This window comes from Fundulus heteroclitus, unplaced genomic scaffold (genome assembly GCF_011125445.2).
Source record: "Fundulus heteroclitus isolate FHET01 unplaced genomic scaffold, MU-UCD_Fhet_4.1 scaffold_50, whole genome shotgun sequence".
Lineage (NCBI taxonomy): Eukaryota > Metazoa > Chordata > Actinopteri > Cyprinodontiformes > Fundulidae > Fundulus > Fundulus heteroclitus.
In genome coordinates this window covers 954,197-967,202 of record NW_023396923.1, presented here as the reverse complement: position 1 = coordinate 967,202, position 13,006 = coordinate 954,197, and the positions used below count along the sequence as shown (strand labels likewise).

At 39.3% G+C, this 13,006-nt stretch overlaps 1 long non-coding RNA gene across 1 annotated transcript; it reads left to right on the top strand.

The window, feature by feature from the left end:
* Positions 1–1,030: 1,030 nt before the first annotated feature.
* LOC118560884 lies at positions 1,031–11,212 on the top strand. Its single transcript, XR_004929670.1, has 4 exons — positions 1,031–1,215; positions 10,403–10,449; positions 10,829–10,974; positions 11,125–11,212. It is a non-coding gene; the product is annotated as an uncharacterized LOC118560884 (long non-coding RNA).
* The last annotated feature ends 1,794 nt before the right edge of the window (positions 11,213–13,006 follow it).

The following is a 13,006-nucleotide window of genomic DNA, read 5'->3' as shown; positions in this document are numbered from 1 at the left end:
ACTTTTTAAAATATTTGTACTTTTTGTGCGTTTTTTGCTCCCATTAAAATGAATGCAAATTCCTTCAAATTCTTCACATTTTTCACATTCCTTCAAATTCTCCTAATTGTTCAAATGGTTTAAATTCTTTAATTTTTTTCAAATACTTCAAGTTCCATCAAATTCTTATGATACCATTGATACTACTACTACTACTACTACTACTACTACTACTGCTGCTGATACCGATACTACTACTACTACTGATACTACAACTACTACTACTGATACTACAACTACTACTACTAATACTAGCTTTCAAATATCCTTCAACTATCTTCAACTAGTTCAGTTTTTTCACAACATTCTTCTAATCCTTCAGCTGTTTTTCATTACTACTGATAGTACTACTGATACTAATACTACTACCTATACTGCTACTACTACTAATACTGCTACTAATACTGATACTACTACTACTACTACTACTAATGATACTACCACTGTGGTGACTGTGGCTTGATGGGTTGAGTAGTTGTCTGGCAATCGGAAGGTTGTGGATTTGTTTCCAGCTTCCCCTTGCCACACGTCGATGTGCCCCTGGGCAAGGCACTTAACTCCAAATTGCCTACAGAGCTGCGTCTGGGTGTATAAATGTGTTTGTGTCAGTGATAGACTGGGTGAATGTGGCTATAGTGTACAGCGCTTTGGGTGGTCCGCATGACTGGAAAAGCGCTATATAAGTTCAGTCCATTTACCACTACTACTGATACAACTAGTACTACTAATACTAACTTTCAACTAGTTCAGTTTTTTTCATAACATTCTTCTAATCCTTCAGCTGTTTTTCATGTTAAAATTGGTTATTTTATTTCAATTCAGCTAGTTTTTTTTCCTCTTCTTCAAAGATCGTATGCATCTTTTCCTCAATCAATTTTTTCTAGTTCTTTATGTATTTAAAATACTAAAACAGCTTGGATTCCTGTGGTGCGTAAACGAAACCTAATTGAATATATTGACATTGCGGTGTAATGTTCCGCGCTTCCAACAGGAGGTGCCAGAGGTGCAACTTTACAGCTAGACTGCAAGACATGTGGCAGAGACTTTCTGAAATCTATGCCTCGTTTTTAGCACAGACTACTTCTCAATTATATTAATTCGGCCGGACAACAGCGCAAGGCCTTAGAAGCTAAAAGCACTTGATTGAGCAGAATTTAGCCTCAACTCCGTTCAAAGGTGAGTAACGCTAATTTACATTAGCTAACCGGAGCTAGCTGCTTGGAAGCTACAGGCGACGTAAGCAGGTGGTGTTATTCAAAGCCGCTAGCTTTGAGCTAAATTCGCCTAGCTAGCTAGCTAGCTAGCTGGGTTCTGACCTTCATTGCAGTCGTTGTGACTAATCATAAACCGTATCTAGACGCTCTGTTTGGAGCACTAATAACAGGGAGGTAGCTGTCAGAAGGCTCTGGTTGTAGCTAGCTACAATTGCCCTGCTGTCCAATAACAATCATGTTGTTACCGTCGCGTCGGCACAAGTTGGTGCTAATTCACTGTCGCCAGTCTGGAGGCCTTGCTCGCCAAAACAGCTTTTTAAAATATAAATAACGATGGTTTCTCTCATTTCTCTCTCCATATATAAGATCCCGTTTAATACAATTAGATTCGGATGAATATTTGAAATCGATTGATGTAAATGGACCCTGATTAACAAAGTTGGGTTGACAGTTGGAAAAACAAAGCTCAGCAGTGGTGCTGCGTGTTGACATGATCTCTGCTGAGTGGTTAGAAATGTCTTTAGGCCAGAGCATCAGACTGACTCGCTAGTCTCGGTGACATTTGAATGTTTCACTCAGATAGATTTTTATGTATTCAACTATTTGGAAAGTTTCTGCTTCAATACCCAGAAACGCAACATGCAAGACAAAGGGGTTTTGCTCGCTCTGTTGGCCATACAGAGGCTACAGATTGGCTTGTTTACCATGATTCAAACTTGGTTAAGTTTGATTTTCTTCATAGGAAAGGCTGAACGCAGCAAAGCGGCAGAGACCTGACTCCATAGAGTCTAAGCAGGTTGTTACCTGCATTGGTTTTTGGGTTTCAGCAGGAAGTGAGTTACAGAATTAAACCTTCGTCTTGTTTCACATTCAGTTTGATTGAGCGGTTTCATTTCATGCTTCAAATTTTGATCCAACTCCACGTTTACATCCATGAAAACCCCAAATCAGATAATTTACCACACTAAGGGATCCACTGCAACCTGCCCATGTCAACATGATTGAGAAATTGGAAATCTTCCGCAACTGCAAAATGACAACGTCAGCGATTTATTAACCTCGTTTTTTTTCTGTATTAATAATAATAATAATAATAATAATAATAATAATAAAAAATAAATAATGAAACTGATGAGAAATATCACATATTTTAGTTTTCCTTCGCTGATGGACCTTATTTTGAAGATCTTAAGCAACATAGTGATTTGATTTCTAGAATGTTTGAAATCATTAAATTAATTTTTTTATTAGACAAAGAAATACCAGAGTAACTGCAAAATCTGACTTTTGAATGATCATGTTATTTGTTGAGGGAAAAAAAAGCTATCCAACCCAGTCTGATCCTTTTGTGAAAGAGTAATCATCCCCTAAACCCAAGAGCTGCTGTGCTACTCCTGGTGGGAGCAATGGGTCACTGTCGTGGAGGACCCTCTCTTCAAAGGCCTTTGAGGATGAATAATTATGTTTTTCATGCCACAGGACCGCAGTCCGATTTAAGCTTGGACTTTGATTAGACCTGCATGTATATATGAAGTAAAGGTTATGAACTTGTGGCCGGAGATTCTCCTTCAGGATTTTCTGAAAGACAGTAGAATTCATCCATCCATCGCTTATGTTAAATGATCCTAGTATTGAAGCAGCAAAACTGCTCCCAAAACCATCACATTACCACCCCCATGCTTGATTGTTAGTATGGTTTTCTTTTTGTTTGTTTTAAGCAGTTACCTTAAAACAAACAGTGGCTCTGTAGTAAGTTTGCCTCAACTCAGAAAAGTGATCAAACACAATTTGTAATAAATGTTTTTTATTACAAACATAATAAAAATGTTTGTAATAAAAAAACATTTTTTTTAGGGTTAGGGTTCTTTTTTATTAGAAAAAATAATATTTTTAAATATTATTTTTTCTAATAATAAAAATAATATTTTTTCTATAATTTTTTTCTAATATTTCAGAAAAAAATAACAATTTACAGTTTGACATCATTTTCCTATTGTCTTAATTGAGGTGAAACCTATATGAAGGCAATCCCGCTCCCATTTAGGAAAACATAAGTAAAAAGTGTTAATAAACGGCCAACCAGTGGACTAGACAACACACGGTGTCCCTGTCCTGTGTGGAAGGATGTGCCGTGGATTCAGCCGTGCAGTTAATTGGAAAACGTTTTTTTCCTATAGCATAAACATCTGGTTCTTGCAGATCTATTCTGCACTGGCTCTGTGCATTTTCTGTGTTGTGGAATTTTGAATTTTGCATGGAATTTTCTTTAAAGGAGTGATAAGTAATACTGACACTTAGTGGTTAAAATCAGTACAACACCTTTCACTCACAACGATCTAAGGCTACGTTGACACTGCAGGGAATGCGACCAAAAGCCGATCTTTTTGCACTCATGCGGCCAAAGGTCGTCGTGTTCATGGTGTTAGTCCCAATTCTGATCTTTTCAAACCCCCCCCCCCCATCCCCACCCCCCCCCAGAAAAAAAAAATCATGATTTGTGCCACTTCCATATGTGATACTAATTTGGATACGTATCGGATATTTTTTGAAGCGTCCGCAGTCTGAACGCTCATGTCGCATTTTCTCCGTCTTTCATGTCACTCTCCTGCCTCTCACTACACATCATCACAGCAGCAGCAGCAGCTCTTAGCGCTCCGTAAAAGAGCATCCTTAATTAGGACTGGGCGATAAATCGATTTAAATGTTTCATTCAAATTTACAATTCTTTAAGATTTAATTTGTGGAAAATCAGGATTTTATTTTACAAATGCTCTCACTGGGGTTCCATGAAGAGAATAGCATGCAATGCTGACTATTTTTGTGAAAATATATTGTCAAAATAGGGTTGGACTATAATTCAATAACAATATATATCGATCGATAGACGTGTGGTGCGATAGGAAAAAAAAGGGTCGATAAAAGTCTGATAGACAGTTTTCCTTCCTTCCTTTCAGCCTATCATATTAGTTGATGCTACAGTCACTACTTCCTCTCGACCAATCGTAATCGCGGACCCCGGCACGCTGTCACAAAGCGCCGCCCTCTCAGACCACAACACAGAGCACGTGAATATGTCACAGCAATGAGCGACGGAGGAAACGGTCCCAAAACAGGGTTTTACTAGTTCGCCAGTCTGACAGAAATAAACCACAGTGATTTGTAAAACTTGCAAGGAACTGGTAAAAACAAAGTCTGGTAACGCAACCAACTTGTTTCATCACGTAAGCTGCTCACACCCGCAGCAGCGCGAGCTGTGTCAGCCCTGACGCCGCTCCGCGTCTTCGTAGGAATCTCCTGGAAGTTCTTCCAAAACAAAGCAGGTATAGCAGCTAAACTGGGCTCCCTTCTTTGTGATAAAATGGTATTGGTATATTTATTTTGGTCATTTTACTGGTCACTTTAGTTTATTCTTAGTCAGTATTTAATAACATAACTCAGGTCTGTTAAGTTATTTTTCTTTAAAAAAATTCTGTTATGGTTAAAAAAGTTGGTTAAATAAAGATTTAATTGGAATTCTGTGTTTGTGTTCTTTATTAAAATTAAATCATTTAGCAATATCATAAAATGTCCAGGAAGAGCTGCACATAGAATATGGTTTTAAATATTTTCAATAATTATCGATATCGATCAATATTTTTTTTTTTTTATCGATAAGCTTTTTTTTCTATATTGTCCAGCCCTATGTCAAAATATTGTAAATAGGAAGACAAGACACTAAGTTATTCATTTACTTGATTTACTCCAATCAGGGATCGATAAAGTAGCTACTTGCTGAGGCCCATAAATTCTGCGATGCAGAAAACACGGACAGAATCACATAATTCAAAGTACACAGTTAAAGCCCGGATCTAGAAAACAAACAGGACTGCAGGGGACTCAGCGCGCTAGCAAAGAGCTGATCACTTTCTTGACCAAACAAGTGCAGCCAACTAAAGCTAGGCATACACTGTGTGATTTTATTTATTTTTTTGCCTTTTTTGGGCGGATTCTTCAGTATTTAAAAACTGAAAAGTAGTGTGCTCTCTTTTGAAGGGGGCGGAGCTTGGTGACTGAGTGTTCCTGGGTCTACGTTTGTGATTGGTTTTTAGGATGTAATGACTGTAATATTAACCTGCATGGCTGCAATGCGAAACAAAGGAAAACTGTTCTATTGAACTTTTTATTTACCCTTTTTTTTTTTCTATCATCGATATGTCTATCGGCTGATATATATTGTTATTGAATTATTGTCCAGACCTAACAACTCGTAGAATTGCCAAGGCAGCACGTTCCGTTCTAGTGAGCCTCATATTTAATAGTGAGCATTGACACGTCTGGCTTTTTCTTCTACTGTTTATGTTTGGCTTCCGGATAGACGAGCCCAACAAGCGCCATCTCTCTGCGGTGCAAAGTCTGCCGTGTGCTTTTTGGACGTACAGTGTGAGCAGTCAGATCGCATCAGAGCATCGGGCCTTACAGATCTGATATTGTGAGCTGTGAACTTTTAAACCTTGCGGTTTCGTCGTACAGTTTGAGTTGTATCTGAGTACAACAATTGAAAAAATCGTACAGTATATGCCCGCCATAAAGGCTCCCTCCCACATAGTTGCAGATATGAGTCCTGGCATGCAAAGCGCTTGTTTTTACAGCTGCTGTCTCCCAGTATTCTGCGAGTGGTTTACCAACAGTTTCCCAGCATGAGTTGTAAATTCAATTAAATTTTTTCAATTAAATTTTATTTATATAGCGCCAATTCATGAACATGTCATCTCAAGGCACTCTACAAAGCCAAATTAAATCAGATTATACAGATTGGTCAAAAGATGTCCTATATAAGGGAACCAGTTGATTGCATCAAAGTCCCGACAAGCAGCATTCCCTCCTGGAGAGGCGTAGAGCCACAGGGAGAGTCGTCTGCATTGTCCATGGCTTTGCTGCAATCCCTCATACTGAGCAAGCATGAAGCGACAGTGGGAAGAAAAACTCCCCATTAACGGGAAGGAAAAACCTTCAGCAGAACCAGGCTCAGTATGAACGGTCATCTGCCTCGATCGACTGGGGTTACAGAAGACAGAGCAGAGACACAACAAGAGAGACAAAAAAGCACAGAAGCACACATTGATCTAGTAATCTGTTCTACATTAGATGGTAATAGCGGGTGAGCCGTCTTCTCTGGATGATGTCACAGCAAATCTATCTTAATGTAAAATTTCTCTCTCCTTGAAACATTTTAAGGTTGATCAATAGATCTCAACCCATTTGAGGCATTTAAAATTGACATTGACCACTTCCTAGTGACACCCAGAGACTATTAAGAACTGATTATATCCACAGATTTCACACATTTCAAAGTAAATGAACTGATAAGATTAGTGCAAGATGTCTTTTTTTAAAATGTAAAAGTTTTTACTTTTCTGCCACACAATGACAACTGTTTTGATATCATTTTCATATTAGTTCTTTCTTAAAAAAGAAAGGAAAAAGAAATCGCTAAATGTTGTGAAAAGCAGCCTAAATCTTAACAAACCCGCCCAAGATAGGCAACGTGTTCAAAAGAAGCTGAATTGGCAACATGTAGTAGATGTTTGGTATTTTATTGAGATTTCTTTTTGAGCAGCTGTGAGAGGGGTCACAGAGAGTTCAGCCTGAAGCAGATAAAGTGTTTGCTGAAAAAGTGTGCACCCCCTCCCCCCGAAAACATCGGAAGGCCCTCTTTAACTTGTTTCTGCTGCCAGGTCTGATGGGTGTACTGGGCGTACGTGAGCTGTGAGGACTGTCCTCGGATGTTTTATCCTTCATAGTTGACTGCACCAATCTCCTACATATCTTGTGACAAATCAACACGTTTCCCAAACTTCCTGCCAGTGGCTACTCAGCTGCCCTCATTGGCAGCAGCGGTGTGGCCATGACATGCGCATCGGTGCTTGTAGATAGAAGATAACTTCTTCTGTATTTCATCTTATAATGAAGCGTAGTAGAAGACTTCTAAATAAATACATTTTTCGTGTGAATACATTTTTATTTCTTAATTAAATTTACAGTTTTTGCTTAAAATTTTTACAAAGGAAATGTTTATTTCCACGTCTTGTGTGGGTAAAAGAACACTGTAATTATCAGAGCGCCATTACATTTTTCATCTGTCGCACCACACTGTGGGAATCCCTGTCCTAGACAAAGATTAATAACAAAATCAGCATGTCTGCTCTAAAACTTTACTTGTTAGAATTTAGCCTAAAAGTCATTTCTTTCAGAATCATATTTCTTCAGATTTAATCATTCAAAACAAAAACAACAAACACAATGCAAAATAAATGAACTCCAGCCCGCACACCAAAACTATTGTGTACGATTGAGACGACGTGGTTGGTTGTTAGGCCACTGTTGAAGTGATTATCTGCTGCTTGATTTGGCGGTGCATTCTCCTTAAAGCAAGGCATTCGGCGCTGCATGAGCAGGTAGAAGAACCTGCTACCGTATAATAACCCAGAGTCAAAATTACCACAATATCTGGATATTTGCACAGAATTTCTAAACAAAAAATGGAGAAAACGATTTCACTGCTTTCACCCCTCCATTAGTTTCTGCTGCTGCTGGAGTAATCTGTCGATTTATTACAATAATCAACAGATTACTCCAGAGCCGATATTCTTGTATGTCTTAGGTATTTTCCGGGTCAAACACACTAGTATCCGTTGATGAGATGCTGACATAATTCAGTTGAGTTGGAGCAGGAATACATCTAGAACAGGAGTTCCCAAACTCAGCCTGCGACCCCTGGATAACAGTACCACCGACTGGTGACCCCCTTTTGGCAGTTTTCTTCCCCTGTTTTTGGGGGGGGAATGATAAAAATAAGGACTTTGGAGTACTTTGAAAATAAAATTACGAGAATAAAGTAGCATTTTATAAGAACGTTTTCCAAAAAGTGCAGCCTTTCTCCTGCATTAAAGGGAGTAATGTTGAGCATCTTGTAAAGTTTGTACTTTGGTACTTGTTTCACAAATACAGAAAATCTTTTTAGCACGTCGGCATCAAACGGTCTTATGACCCCTACTTTGCTCTAGAACACTTTGCTCTACATCTATCTATCTATCTATCTATCTATCTATCTATCTATCTATCTATCTATCTATCTATCTATCTATCTATCTATCTATCTATCTATCTATCTATCTATCTATCTAAATATATCAAAAAAAAAAAGAAACGGTTGCAGTTACAACTCAAACGTCGTAACAAATCTTCTAAATCTGAGTCAGATGCACAATTTACGCCGCAAAATACAAACACGAAGTGAGCGAGCGAGAGAACTGGTGAAGCAGCACAGAGTAACAATAACTCTAGCACTCCATAAAGATGTTATTAATCAGATTTTTCTGATTGTTTCACACGGTTACCTTCAGCAGGTAAACACGCCCACAGCAACACACCTCTGCTCCCCACAGCCCGTTTCTGTCTGAAAATGTGCTAAAACTGCCTCTTTAAAATGAACTGCACTGTGCAGTCTGCACCTGTCTGAATCGCAATGAGAAGTATTTTAGATCTGTGCGTGAGCATAATCAAGAAATCTTGTCTATACTAATCCCCCCCAGCAGCTGCAGCGCAGTGACATACCGCGTTAGTGTTTGTCACTGGTTCAAAGTCGCGGCACCATGAGCAGTAGCGCTGTCTGTAGGCGCTGCGCGATCCATAGACAGACCGAGTCACTCAATTTAATCTCGTAAATAAAACTTCCGGCCCGAATTAAATGTTTTCTCTGTTGACGTAAAGACGTAAACGATGTAAAGTCAGGAAAGAGAAAGACATTTTCTGATTCTGGCTTGTTTTCTTCTCCCGGATCCGTTGGGATTCTCTCCTCTGTTGCCTCCAATTTCTCACTCACTCTCTTCCTCTCCTCTTTAATGACTAACTTTCACCTTAGATGTCTCACCTGTTTCCCTGCTTTCAGCCTGGTGAGCATATTTGCGAGAATGAATGAAGCAGAGACCACAAGCCATATGCGCATATACAGCACAATGCGGATTTTTCATCTTAAAATGAAGCATAGAAGATTTCTTCTAAATAAATCAATTTTCCTGTTAATAATGTAAGATTCCTTTATGACACCCAAGCACCAGACCAAGGTTTTGCTTCTAACACTTTATTTTAGGACGAACAGAACGGGACAGCTTTCACTCCGCAGGTCCCCCGATTCACGACTCCTCTCCCCGGATCTGGGGAGAGGAGGAATCTGATTTAAAGGAGCAGTAAGTGTGCAACAGCATTTAGCAATAAAGTCTAATAAGGATCATTACAATACATTTTTATTTATTGATTAAATTTACAGTTTTTAAGCTTTACAAAAGAAATGCTTATTTACACATCTTTATTGTGTGTGGGGGGGGGGAACCCACAGTCAGACGCCATTAGAGTTTTCGCCTCGCAGACCCCCTAGTGGCAGCTCGCGCACCCCCAGGGGGGCGCACCACACTTGGGAATCCCTGCTGTAGAACATGCCAGCTGGAGCTGAATATTCTAGCGTTTTTGTGATTTTCGTTTTATAGAGTAACACCAGCAAAAGAAGCTGCCGGGGCAGCTAGCCTGCACTCTGCTGCTTTGCAGACACGGAGCTGTTTGGCTCATCACCTCAACGCTCATATGACTCCATTTGCCTTTTGCAACTGGAAACATTTCAAACTTCTCTGAATTCTGGACGATGAGTTGTCATGTTTCGCTTTTTCATCCAGCTAACCAGCAGTGCTCTGCTACCTATGCTGCGTGCAGCTGGAGGAAACTGGTCAGTCCGGTTTGTTCTGTGGTCTTTAATCAAAAGCACTTTAAAATCACAGAATCGTTATGAGGGTCTTGTTCAAAGGCGTTAAAACCCTAACTTTTGTTCAAACCGTAGCATGCTTTCATGCCATTATCTGACCTATTTGAAGCATAGTGAGTAAGCACGCTGATCCTTTCTTGACAGGATTATTGATCTGCTCCAGTGAGAAATTGACTGGATGTAAAGCACACTTTACATATTTCAGAGTATGATGCAGTGAAATACCCTGATCAGTTGGTTAATCTGGGCGGTAACCATGTAGAGTGCTGGAGGTCGCGTCCCGATGGTCCAACTGAACCTCTGGTGGAAAATAAACAGCAGTCTGATGCATTTGAATGTGTTCATGTTTCTGTTGCAGTTGTGGTCAGGACCACGCGGGGCCGGACATGACTGGAGCTGGGAGTGGTGAGATGTTATTTTACTTCTTTAATCTATATAATGTGTTGAAGTCTGGTGTTATTAGGGCCCAGAGTGTTTCTATAATCTACTGTTCTAAGTGAATGATTCAGTCTGAACGCGTTTCCTGTAACAATCAAAGACTGGTTACATTCTCAGCCTGTGTTCACTCATGAACCTAATCACCACACCATGTTCATGAACATCACACTCTTTACCTAGTCACACTTTCATCAATTCAGTTCCACCCGTTCGAAGAATAAAGGCACCAAATCAAAGACTTTGCTTCCAGCAATGATTGTCTTGGTCTCTCCCAAATTACCCGATAAGTGTTCTGGTACACACACATGTGAAGTGATGCAGAAATCTGTTTGCTTGTTTGTTGCAGGCGGCCAGGGCCCGTCTGATGGGTCCGACGGCGAGGAGCCAGAGAAGTGTCCAGTGTGCCTGGGGGCCGTCGCCGGAGCAGAGCTGGCCATGCCAGACAGCTGCTGCCATGTTTTCTGCCTGAGATGCCTCCTCACATGGGCACAGGTGATGTTATTCCTCTAGTTTTCCAAGCTTCACCATCCTGTGAAAAATTGCATGTTTAGTTATTTCTCTGTATGGAAAAAGCTTGGACTTTATTATGCTTATGAATCAGTACTGCATATTAAAGTTGTTTTTTTGCAATTAACATTGCAGATGTCTCCCTCCTGCCCTGTGGACCGAAGACCATTCTCTAATGTTTACAGATGGGATGGCGACGTCGGCCTGGTGCAGGTACATCTGCTTTTTGTAGTCTGCTTTGCATGTACAACATACTTTATGATAACTTTGTAATGTGCTTGGTTTTGTTCTAAAACTAAAGGTTAGTCTCTGTTTACCTGGACCTGAGAAAATCCAGTGAGAGATGACTCTTTTAATGTTTCTAGAGGGGAAAGTAGCTATGCAAACCAATTTGGTCTTGTGTAAAAAAGTAATTGCCCCCTTAAACCTGGCAGGAACACCTGCCTTATAGAGTTTGAGGTAGGTGGCAATTTATCTTTTACATCATTGGATAGAGGGTTTTGGTGCATTTTTCCTTTTCAGAATGGCTTGACTTTGTTTTGATCTGGATTTTACAAATATCAAGATTTTTCAAAAAGAGATAAGTGAAGACTATATTGTTTATGTTGGGATCTACCTTGCCTTATAATTATTAGGTATCAAACCATTCCTGGGGCCACATCAGACAGTTTGAGTTGACGCGACTGACTTCGTCTGTGTCCCATTGAAACATTCGAGTCCCAACGATGAGCAAAAGCTGTCTCCTAGGATTACAAAGCAGGATTGTAAAACAATGTTATAAACATACTATTGAATGGTAATGACAATCTTTTATTTTCTCCGGCCACTTAAATGCATTCCTTTCCTGTAACCGACTACACATCCTCTTCATTTATTCAGCTCATGCACTCTACTCTATCTTTGATTAAAATTGGATAATATAAAAAGAGTGTAAATGTAGTTTGGATTCAGGTAAAATATTTAATACTTGAAATAATTTTTAGAGATAATTTTTTACGTTTTTAGCAAAATTTAGGAGTGTTTCTAAATCAATTCTGTCTTGTCAATGTTTATATCCTTACTCCTACCACATACTTTTTTATTCAAGATAGAGTTTTAGCCTTTGTTTATATAGTTATTTGTTATTTATATTTAAGTTATTTATGTTTTTTTGCTCTATTTCAAAAAAGAAAATCTAAGTATCGATAATGGTATTGATAAAATAACCGAACTCGATAAGGAGTATTGTTAAGAGTAGTAGTATCGATAAATCCTTAACGGTACCCACAGTTGTTTGCTTAAAAAAATTGTCTGTGGAACATTTGGGATAAAGCTTTGATTCAAAGATGCCTTTTTATAATTACTTTATGAAAAGAAAAACATATTGAGATAAGTATTCAGCCTAAAAATATTGAGATATTATTTTTAGTTCATATCGCCTAGCCCTATTCTAGCCTACTTCGTGTTGTCAGATGGGTTCTGTTAAAGATATTTCTTCAGGTCAGGCAGTTATCAGGCCTGGCTGTGACAGCCTGAATGGTACCAACCAGTGTGGCTAATCAGTTGTACAGTCAGGTCCATGAGTGTTTGACCGGAGTCAGCTTGGTTCTATTTCTGGTTCTGTACAATTCCACAATGAGTTTTAGATGAAACAACACGAATGCAGTTGGAGTGAAGACTTTCAGCTTTAATTCAGTGGGGTGAACAAAACACATTGCATCAAAGTATGACTAACTAAAGCATTTTTAACACAATCCCTTCACTTCAGGGACTCAAATTAATTGACGAAATGAAAGACCTGAAATTAAAATGTTAATCTCTAACAACTGGTTGAAAATGCTTTTCTGGCAATGACAGCTGGAACTCTTGAGCTCATGGACGTCACCAGATGGTGGGTTTCCTCCTTTCTCATGCTATGCCAGGCCTTTTTTTGCAGTGGATTTCACTTGCTGTTTGTCTGTGGGCCTTTATGCCAGGGGTTAAAGTTCTCTGTCGCTGCAACGGATTTCCGTCACTTGGAAAATGAGCGCAAAAAGTC